Here is an 11,258-nt window from a genome sequence, read left to right as displayed (position 1 = left end):
AAAAAAAAATAGATCATATTCTATTAAAGTTTAAGTAGCGGCCATTCAGGCTAACAGATCGCCTTCCCCGTTTGTTTTGACTCCCTTGCTCTCCGGTACCCATTGTTCTTAGCAAGGGCTTCAGCTTCTCTATGTTCTTCAGGACCAATGAGTATGTGACCCGGAAGCATGCGAGAATCATAAATGCCGCCTGACTATAGCTTACTGTAATTATACTCTCACTTCATCAATTCCTGCAAAGGTTAATCTCTGCGCACACACTGATGACATAGAGTTACGCTTGGCAGGTGCTTGGTTCTCAAGGGCACTTAAATCTTTAGTCTAGAGCCATATACGCCTGTTCTATTATTATTAGTGTACTCGCCTGAATGTGCATTCTAGGTAATCGTATCTGGGGTACAGATGAGAAGACCTTACCTTTGCATAAGCTTTAGAAGAGTTTGCTCTGCCGCCTGTTCAATTGTAAAATGCAGTGGCTCTTGTTCAAATATTTTCTCCAGCACATAGCCCCTGTGATGCAAATACGCGCAAGACATTGAATTTTGGTGAGAGACTATCTTACCGTTGCCAGAGTAGTGCCGGATACCCAAGCCACTGCCCCATAGGTTATTATTGGTCTCACAATCATGGTGTACACCCACCTTGGGATCCCTGGGTGCGTGCCCTATATTTTCCCGCTAGACGTTTGCACATCATCTGCGCTCTCGTAGCCTTAGAAGTGGCCGTCTCAACATGAGTACTCCATAGTGGTCTGGAGTGCAGGACAAGGCCCAGATATTTCATCTATGTGACGATATTGGCCCCATTCAGGCCTAAGTTCCTCACCCTGTTAAGAATTCTTTTCCTGGTGAATGTGACAATGACTCTCTAAAAGGGATTAATAGAAAGAACCACCTCACAACACCGCCATTTTGCTAGATTAAGTAAGTCCTCCTTGAAGGATGTTGCAGAGGATACTCGCGAACTTCCCTTTAGCAATAATCGCTATGTTATCTGAATAACCTTGATATCGGACACCGTTGTCAGTGAGTAGTTAGTTGCAGGATTCGTCCACAACTACCCTCCACAGAAGAGGAGGCAGCGGCCTCCTCCTGCGCGAAATTTGTTGTTGTTTGTACTACGTTGCTATTGACTTCAGTTTTAGGAATTCCGGTATGCAACAGCCTAGCTATCCATCTGCGGATGAAAGGCTGCACATTGGATTAAGGAAGGCACGGAGAACTGTCTCTCCGCACTCAAAAGCATCTTGTATTTCGGTAGTCAGGGCATACAGCGCGAATCTATGGTTCTGCCTACTCTGTAGGCGTGTTGGCCAAGATGCAAAGGCGCATACTTTAGAGTGATATTTCCCATTTCGTGGTCAATAACGTTCTCCATTGCTTTCAGCATAAAGGAAGTGAGATTTAGCGGCCTGACGGACTTGAGGAGTGAGTAAACCCTCTTACCCAACTTTCGGTTAAAGATAACCCCCTTTTGTCACACCTCTGGAATATGGACCATAATTTTAAAAGGTAGTACGAGATGCACTGGACTGATGCCATCCACTCCCAGGGCCTTGTACGTTCGAAAGTTCCCAGCGCCCATGTTACTGATCGCCGAATTGTTAGTCCTTTGGCAAGCTTCCAGTCCGTTGGCCACCGGCAAGTGGGATTATTACCTGAATGAGTGAGCTAATGTAGCCTAATAGCTAGCGTGGTCGCTGAGTTCATGGTAACCGATCAAGAGCTGATGATCGCAAATTTTTTACTATACGAACTCTGTCCAGAATAAAACCAATATATAATAATTATAAGTACACAGTCCAACCATTTTACACTGTTACTCAACACGAGCATACGAACAAGAGAATGGGTAGGTAGGTTCAGAAGGCGCAGCGTTGAGCGCAACCGTTGCTAAGAAAATCAGCGATCGTTATGCGTCTTCTGAACGGCTTGATACATTAGCTGTCAAATTCAACTCTCAAAGGTACACACCAACATGTTGTCTCAAATGATCAGAAAAATATTACGATCATCTAACACCCAACTGTTCAGTTGATCAGAAGTACGCAACAACGCGTTCAGAAGGTGCAATCGCAACAGTTACTGAGCTGTTGCGCCTTCTGAACGTGCCCAATGTCTGTCAGACCAACTATGCCGAATAACAGTACTAGTCCAGGGGGTTTGAGTTAAAATGTTCCACGAAAATTTTAATCAGACAATTTTACAGGGTGTCACCAAAACTTGTACGGGTTAGGGTAAGAGCACGAAAGCTTAGTCCAATCTAATGTTCACACAATTGGCATAAATACAATGTGCACCACCTACACTTATGAGCATTAGGGCGGATAGACTTGTATAGGGTATGGCCATGGTATGGGTCCAAGGTTATTAAGTGGAAAATTAAGGGTAATCGAGTTATCTTCTGAATCACTCTATCAAAGATTTTAGCAGAATCCTCGTAGAGATTCGAAGTAAATAAAATTGGATGTGTAAAAACTTTGAGTTTATATCCGAGTGCACCACGTGTATACTCAAATATAAAGAAGCGAAATTTCTTCGGGGGAACTGCGCATATGTACATTCAAGCTTTCGGACTCCATAACCAGCCAAAAAATTTTATATATATATATGGAGAAGCACCAATCTAAAGCTAAAGTCAAATCGCAGCTAGAAAAAAATAGCTAGAAATAAACGCTTTTATTTCAAATACTTTTAAAGGCAACGCTAAGCAAACAAAATAGCACAAAACGCACAGATGCAAATAAAACGGTCCCCAGTGTATGCCTGCTGCTACTCCTACATCTGTTACATCTGCAGCCACTCAAGTAATCGAAATTAAAATCGCCTGGAGAATGCTCAGACAGGGGATTTGGTTTTTTGTAACACACAAATAGTCAAAGCTACAGATATGCAGACCCAAAAATATGCATGTCCGGATGGAATTCATGTAAGGACGACGAAAACGAACTTTTGCATATCCTTTGCAAAGCACCCTTGCATACATACATACGTGTGTACATACATACATACATATATGCATAGGTCCATATGTGTATAGATAACAAGTAAGAGCAGCGCTGTCTTCGGCTATGCCGAAGGCTTCATACCTTTCATGAACATCTGCAAATTTTACTTTGACAGATTACTGCTTTTGAATACATCTGCATACATCGATAGAGGAGTTACATACTTATATAAAAAATCGCATCTAAACAATCAGAGGTATGGAAGATATACTTTATATGGCACCAATCTAAGTGATTTTCACTGCAATGTGATCGGTATGTAAACCGGTAACACAATTTATTGGGTTTAGTTTCCTACATAAAGGAGATATATGGCAAAAACTGGTATCTGAACAATCAGTGCTATAGGAGATAAAGCTTATACAGCATAGATTTTGATGATTTTCTCAGTAGACTTTGTATTATTATTTATAAAATATCTTACGAAATTTATCGGTTTTAGCTATTCAAATAAAGGAGTTTTACCGTAAAATCCCATATCTGAACAATCAGATGTATGGAAGATATATGTTGTAGTCATCCGATCCTTGTTATTTTCACTGTAAGTATTCTGTAAATAATGAGTGAAAGTGGTGCGAAATTTCATGTTCCTAGCTGCATAAATGGAGGAGTTATGATAAAAGACCTCATATCTGAACAATCAGTTGTATGGGGTCTGCAGGTTATAGTGACCCGACCTTTGTTATTTTCACTGTAAGTCTTCTGTTGATAATGACTGAAAACAGCGCGAAATTTCATGGTCCTAGCTACATAAATGGATGAATTATAACGAAAAATCTCATATCTGAACAATCAGTTGTATGGGAGCTATAGGTTATAGTTACCCGATCTTTTTAATTTTCACTGTAAGTTTTCTGTTGATAACTATTGAAAACAGTGCGGAATTTCATGTTCCTAGCGATATAAATGGAGGAGTTATAACGAAAAATTTTATATCTGAACAATCAGTTGTATGGGGTCTATAGGTTATAGTGACCCGATCTTTGTAATTTTCACTGTAAGTATTCTGTTGATAATGGGTGCAAGTACTGCAAAATTTCATGTTCGTAGCTGCATAAATGGAGAAGTTACAACGAAAAATCCCATATCTGAACAATCAGTTGTATGGGAGCTATAGGTTATAGTGACCCGATCTTTGTAATTTTCACTGTAAGCATTCTGTTGATAATGGGTGCAAGTGCTGCGAAATTTCATGTTCGTAGCTGCGTAAATGGAGAAGTTATAACGAAAAATCTCATATCTGAACAATCAGTTGTATGGGAGCTATATGTTATAGTGGTCCGATTCTTCCGGTTCCGACAAATGATTAATACATTATAAAAATACACCCACCTACCAAATTTGATCCGGATATCTCGAAAACTGAGAGACTAGATTGCATACAAACAGACAGACAGACGGACAGACGGACAGACGGACAGACGGACAGACGGACAGACGGACAGACGGACATGGATAAATCAACTCAGCTCGACGTTCTGATCATATAAGTATACATTTTGATGGGTCTATCTCTTTTTGTTCTGGTACTTACAAACATCGGACCAAAGTTATAATACCATTTCATGCTCATGAAAGGTATAAAAATGCATGCATACCCTGTGGGGAAAATCTCTAGTTATGAACTGGGACGCTTCTAGTACATTTGGACCCAGTACTGGTTCGCGATAAATCTCTTTTGCATGCAAGCAACTGGCGAATTTAACATGGCGATGTCCTAGGAAGTGTCAATTGCCCCCCCGCTGCATCCCTTTTTCGATAGTTCCGAACTAGTCCTAAATTCTATAGTTCCGAACCAGTTCTAAAATCGACAGACGAAAGAAAAAGGTATCATGATTTTTCATTCTTTTCGGTTCTTCCGTGTGCGATTTTACATTATTTTCAAAGAAACATTTTTTCAAATTTGAAATTAAATTTGTTTGAATGATTGTAAGAAATGTACGTTTACATACCTTTGGCTGTAGCTGACTTTGCAGAGGTGCTCGCTGTTATTGGTTAGATTCCAGACGGCCCCAAGATGTGAATATGTTAACACAAAGCTTTGTTTTGTATTACCAAACTATGAAATAGCATCTGCGAAGCACAGAATAGTAGCGTATTTGAACGAAAAAGCCGCCGAACACATATCTATGTAAAGTAAACAAGCCCCCCGCTGCATCCCGTATTCGATAGTTCCGAAATAGTTCTAAATTCGACAAATAGGATCTAGTTCGTTCTGCATCCCTTTTTCTATAGCTCCGAACCATTTCTAAATTCGTCACTTTAGATATAGATTTCTAGTGAAAAAAACTGAAAAAATTAGTTTCTTAAAAGTACCACTTTTCGCCGATTTTGGACTGGTGGGGATCTGGTTCCTATCGGCCTAGTTCCTTTTTGGCGTTAAAGACCTAGTATGGAACTAGAAATTTGTTTCACTAGTCCGCGGTTTCCCTGCAGGGTATTTTACAAACTAGCAACCAACAAGTCATTGCAATGGAATCGAGACTACTAAATGGCTGTTCAATATCCTGCAGCGTATTTGTTGCAACAGCAGTAACGCAAAACAAAAACAAATCATAAATGTTATAAACAACAGCTGATGCTTTTTTTTTATTTATTTTCATTTTCTTACTACCAGCCCAGGTCGACAAACGCTTGCAGCATCATTGCAAATTTTATCAATATTTCACATAAAATATGTTTAAAAAATTTTATGATTTGCCAGCGCATATTGCATTGCTATTTAGTCACCTTTTGCATGTACAATAAACATTCATAGCTGGCATACATCTGCATATGTATGTATGTATGTATGTACATATGCATATGGGCATACATAGGTCGCTATAAATAACGCTGCGAAGCGTGAAACGTAATTGAAACATATCGCAACGATATAAATCGCAGCAAATTGAATATTGAAATAAAATAAAAAAATGCAAACATGCATCCTGGTCATCTCACACAAACGTGTATACCTGCACTCTCATTGAATTGCATGCGCAATTAATTTGGCAGTTATGTCGGTACTTTCGTGTTTATATTTTCCGCTACAGCCTTTAGCTGCAGGTCAAAATGCAAAGTAAGGACAGGATGATTTTATTTGTACAACAATTTGCAGGTTACAACTGCAAACAAGTTTGTGAAATGTTACGCGTGCTGTTCATTTGCGCAGATGCCCGCAGTATATTGCAGAGTACTGATTTAGTTACTTCGCAAACGATTTTTACAAAGCGAATAAGAGCCATTTTTAACCGACTTCAAAAAAAGGAGCAGGTTTTTACATTTATGAATTTGCATACATGTAAGCTAGTATGTGCATGATCAACTTTAAAAATACTGCAAACAAAATTATATATATAATCTCATCAGCAATCTATTTGGCAAGATGCACAGCTGGACGCCCTGGGTACAGGGATAGCGTAGGTACTTGGACCAAAATTCAGAATAGTCTGCCAATGGGCTCTTACTAGGGTGATGGACTCGCTTTTTCCAAACCGGTTTCAACCGGGGTTTTGATATATAGCCGGTTTTTTTTGAAATCTTCGTTTTTCTAATATCGAATTAGCCGGATTTTTTTTTTATCCAAAAAACCGTTTTTTTCATTTCATGGAAATCTTAACCTCTCCATAAAAGTGTTGAGTTTTCCGATGTGCTTTTACGGCTTTTTCCAGTTTAAGGGAAACCCCTAAATGGAGGGATCTACACTTTAACTCCAGCTCTGAAGAAGTACACTCGGACGTTTGTTTTTTTCTTTTTTTTGTATGTTGCTAAGACCAGAAATTTAACCATGCAGTAGCAGTAGCCACATCAAAGCACATGGCAAAGAATTTTTGACCTATTTTACTTTGCCCTTTTCTAAATAAAAGCTACCTTTAATGTTAATAGTTTTATTGTAACTAGAGTGCCAGTTACTGTCGAAATTCGACAGTTTTTCTAGTTTTAGAAGCCTTGGAGAGGTTTTCTAACTTAACACGTAGCAAAACTTATACTGTACAAATTAACTAACCGGAAAATCTTCTGTTGGTCATTGGAGGACCTCGGCAGGACTTGAATTGACCCGATACATTCAAGTTTATCGATAAATTTCAATGATTTGATACATATCGATAGTTCGATGAATTTCAAGAACACTAAAATTCGATAACTCAACAAAATTCGTTAACTCGACCCATTTCGATAAATGTGAAATTCGATGGCTCGATAAATTTCGATAACTCAAAAATCTAAAAACTTTGGATACCTTTATAAATTTTTACTTTTGACATCTCCACATTTTTCGAAAGCTATCGAAAAATTTTGATATCTCATTACACTCTGTTAGCACGATAAAATTCGATAAGCAGTGATTAATCGATAAGCTTATATAATCTTGAAATTTCGATAAATCGATATATATTGAAAATACCATAAACTTCGCTTCGTTGAACCAACCAATTTCAGTAGATCAATAATTATCGATAACTCTGTAAGTTGAAAGAACTCCATGCATTACGTCACCTCGATATATTTCGTTAAGTCTATAAATAATGATCATTCAATAAATATCGATAACTTGATACATTTCTTTAACTTGACAAATTTCGTTAATCCCACACGTTTTTATAGCTCGATAACTATCCGTAAATTTGGACAACTTAGTTTCTGTGTCTATAAATTTCGACAACTCAGTAAACATTGATCGGTTTGAATAATTCGATACGGTGCGATAACTTAATAAGCATGGATAAATTTCGATAATTATAAACTTCGATGATTCGATAAATTTCAGTAACCTTTATGGCTGATTTTATTTCGATTCCTATCGGAAAATTTCAGCTCTGTTAACCTTATGTATTTCTCATTGTCTCCATTTTCGCCTTTATCTCAATTTTCGACTTTATCTTCACTTTTGCCTTTTTTGTCTTCATCGTTATCACTTGTTTCTTCATCTTCATATTTATCTTTATTTCAAAGTTTAATTTCAAATACGAAGTAAAACCAAATGCGAAACCGCTTAAATTGAACAGGTTGCAAAAACAACCATACACATATATGGAAATTTTTAAACGCCGATTTTCAACCAATTTCGAAACTATAAAAACTCTCCTCATCTACAGAAAATTACTTTTCCAACGGTGTTTTTGGATTTGAAATCGGTAACTTTACCTTGGTCTTCATCTTTGCTTTTATCTTTCACATCTTTGCTTATATCCTTTTCTTTTTCTTCTCACGTAGATGAGATGAGGTGCGATGACGTGATAAGATGTGACGTGATTTTATGTGATGTGATAGGATGTCATGTCATGTGTTGTCATATCCTGTGATGTCATGTCATATGATGTCATACCATACGATGTCATATCATGTGATGTCAAGTCATGTGATGTCATGCCATATAATGTGATGTCACGTTATATCGTGTGATGTCATATCATATTATGTGATGTAATATCATGTTATGTCTCTTTATATCATGTGATAAAATGTGATGTGATGTCATGTAATGTGATCACATTCCATGTTCCGATTAGTATATCGATAACCCTGTTGGTAACTGTGTCGATAAAAATACCGATAACAATATCCATAAACATATAGAAAAATACAACGATTGTAAGATCGATTAATTCATCGATAAATATAACAACCATCAGTATCGATTATTGTACATATCGTTAAAAATATAAATGACTAAATCGATAGCAAAATCAATTATTTAATCGATTATTATACCTATAACAATATCAATTATTGTATCGATAACAATATCGATTATTATTACTGATTATTATATCGATTACAATAGCGGTTATTTAATCAATAACAGTATCGATAACAATATAGATTATTTTATCGATAACAATATGATTATTATATCGATAAAAATATCGAGTTTTGTATCGTTAACAATATCGATCTTCACCTCATCCTTTTCTTCATATTTATCTTTATTTTTGCATATTCCTCTCACCTTTACTTTAAAGTGTTTAAATTTACTTTGATCGTCGGGTTTGCCTGAACCTCTAGGCATCTTTGTTTTTGTTTTTATTCTCAAACCGTTAAACCGCTGAGTACCATTTCCATGTGCATTATTCCCCTCGAATTTGCCGATTTACTCCCAACCAACTGCCGCTAAAGAAGTTTCACTTCATAAATTCAAGAAATGTTCTTACCCTTTCAGTTACCCTAATTCTTATGTATCGGTCATTGTCTCCATTTTCGACTTTATCTTCACTTTTGCCCTCTTTTTTTTGACTTCATCGTTATCATTTATTTCTTTATCTTCATATTTATCTTTATTTCGAAGCTTAATTTCAAATGTGTAGTGAAGCAACAGGCGAAACATGTCAAATTGAACATGTTGCAGCAACATCTATACACATTTCGAAAATTTTTAAACAACGGTTTTGGCCGTAATTTTCAAAAAATTGTGAAACCATAAAAACTCTGCTTAACTACGGTAAAATGCCTTTCCAACGGTGTTCTTGGTTTTGAAATCGGTTCGGTAGAATCGCCAAACCAACGGAGACAAAATTTGTGTTAGCGTATTAATATAAAGATTTTTGTTCATGATTTCATACCAACACAGGCATTTTGACTGCATGAAAACTATGTAAAATAAAACCGGTTTATCCGGTTTTCTCTTAATTTCAAAACAAATAACCGGTTTTTTTTTTAATTGCCGTTTTTCGAATAACTCGAAAAACAGTTTTGGAAAAAGGCGAATAATCGAACACCATAGCTCTTACCCAACCATATTCCTGGGAAAAGTCTTCGCAATCGAAGTCTGTGTTCGCGAATGTCTTCGCAGCAGGACAAATGAGGCCATAATAAATATGATGTTGGATAGTCAGGCAGCATTAAAGGCCTTAGGCTCATTAAGAATGACATCAAAGCTTGTGGAAAGTTGTAAAACTCTTTGGAACTAATAGAGATACGTTGTGAGGCGTCCCTGGACCGGAAGGGTTTGAAGGAACTGTCTCGCTAAACGTGGAGCCCAAATGCGTTTGCATGGTCCCAATCCTTACTGCGGCACATATTAAGGATGCACCTCAGAACTACTAAGGAGCTGGGAGGAATTTCAGATTATTGCCTACTAGCGGAAGTCGAAAAGAATGAGAAGATTAAACAAATTCATAACTCTTTCCGGGAGAAATTCCGAAAGACGTCCTGATCTTAGCCGGGCTATCTCAAAAGGCACTGCAAGTCAAGGTACCATTTGAATAAAATCGGGCTTTCTGTAGACACGGACTGCGAGTTTTGTGGGCTGATCATATATATAGCTGAAGAAATAATGGCTGCGTTTCTTTATACATTCCGGATAATCCCATTTCCCAGCCGGAATAAAAAGAATGCGTTTGAAATATACGTTAACATATCATCAGGAACGTTCTAAAGAATAAGTAAACGAAAAAGTTTATTCCAAACGTTCAGAATGAATAAAGAAATTCAGCCAATATGTTTAAATATATGTACTTTTATCCAAAGTTGATGTATCTGACTTTTCACCGGTTTTAGTATACAAGTTGCCGGTATTGAACAGGGACCAAGAACGTGTTCCATTTTTGGTTTAGTTCTGGATGAGAACAAAATCTAATTTCATGAACGTACCCATAACAACGCAACTTGCGGATCGTTTATCATTAAGGTGAACTGTCGCCTTATGGAACAATTTTTCGCTTTCTGTGCAAAAACAAAAAAAGATCGTGTCTTAAGTCTGTCTTTGACTGAATTTGCATAACTATCTTTTAGTTCTTTTTTGATAAATTTTAGTTCCTGAGACTTTAGTCCCCAAATTGGTAGAAAGTTCCTTAGACTTTTGTTACCGTATAGTTATTTTCCAAAGCGTTCCGGAGACTTTTGTTCCCATTTGGTTCTCTTACAAATGATTCCGGAAGTATTGTTCGCAATTAGTTCTCTTTGGCAACGTTCCACAGGGTTTTGTTCAGACATAATTCCTATTGAGAAAGTTCTCGACTGTATTGTTCTCATTTCGGTATTGGTTTTGAAACTTCAGTACGATGAAATGTTAGAGCCTTTACCTTCGATTTCAAAACCTTGATACAATTAATTTCCTCCACAGTTATCCTTTACTTGAAAATAGGTTAATAGTCACATTTAAGTTATCTGTCCATTTAAGGATGAATAAATACTATAGCTTTTCAAAATATATTTTTAAACAAAGTTATATTTGAAGTTCCTTTAACTGAAGTCAGTCAATTTCAGAAGCAAATAAAAAATAATTGAACTGTTTTTAAATTAACCAAAATAATTAAAAGCAAAGTAAAAG

Source organism: Rhagoletis pomonella, unplaced genomic scaffold, assembly GCF_013731165.1.
Source record: "Rhagoletis pomonella isolate Grant_MI unplaced genomic scaffold, Rhpom_1.0 Rhpom_scaffold_00006, whole genome shotgun sequence".
NCBI classification, from domain to species: Eukaryota; Metazoa; Arthropoda; class Insecta; order Diptera; family Tephritidae; genus Rhagoletis; species Rhagoletis pomonella.
The sequence above is the reverse complement of the archived record's forward strand: the minus strand, read 5'-3'. Positions refer to the sequence as shown.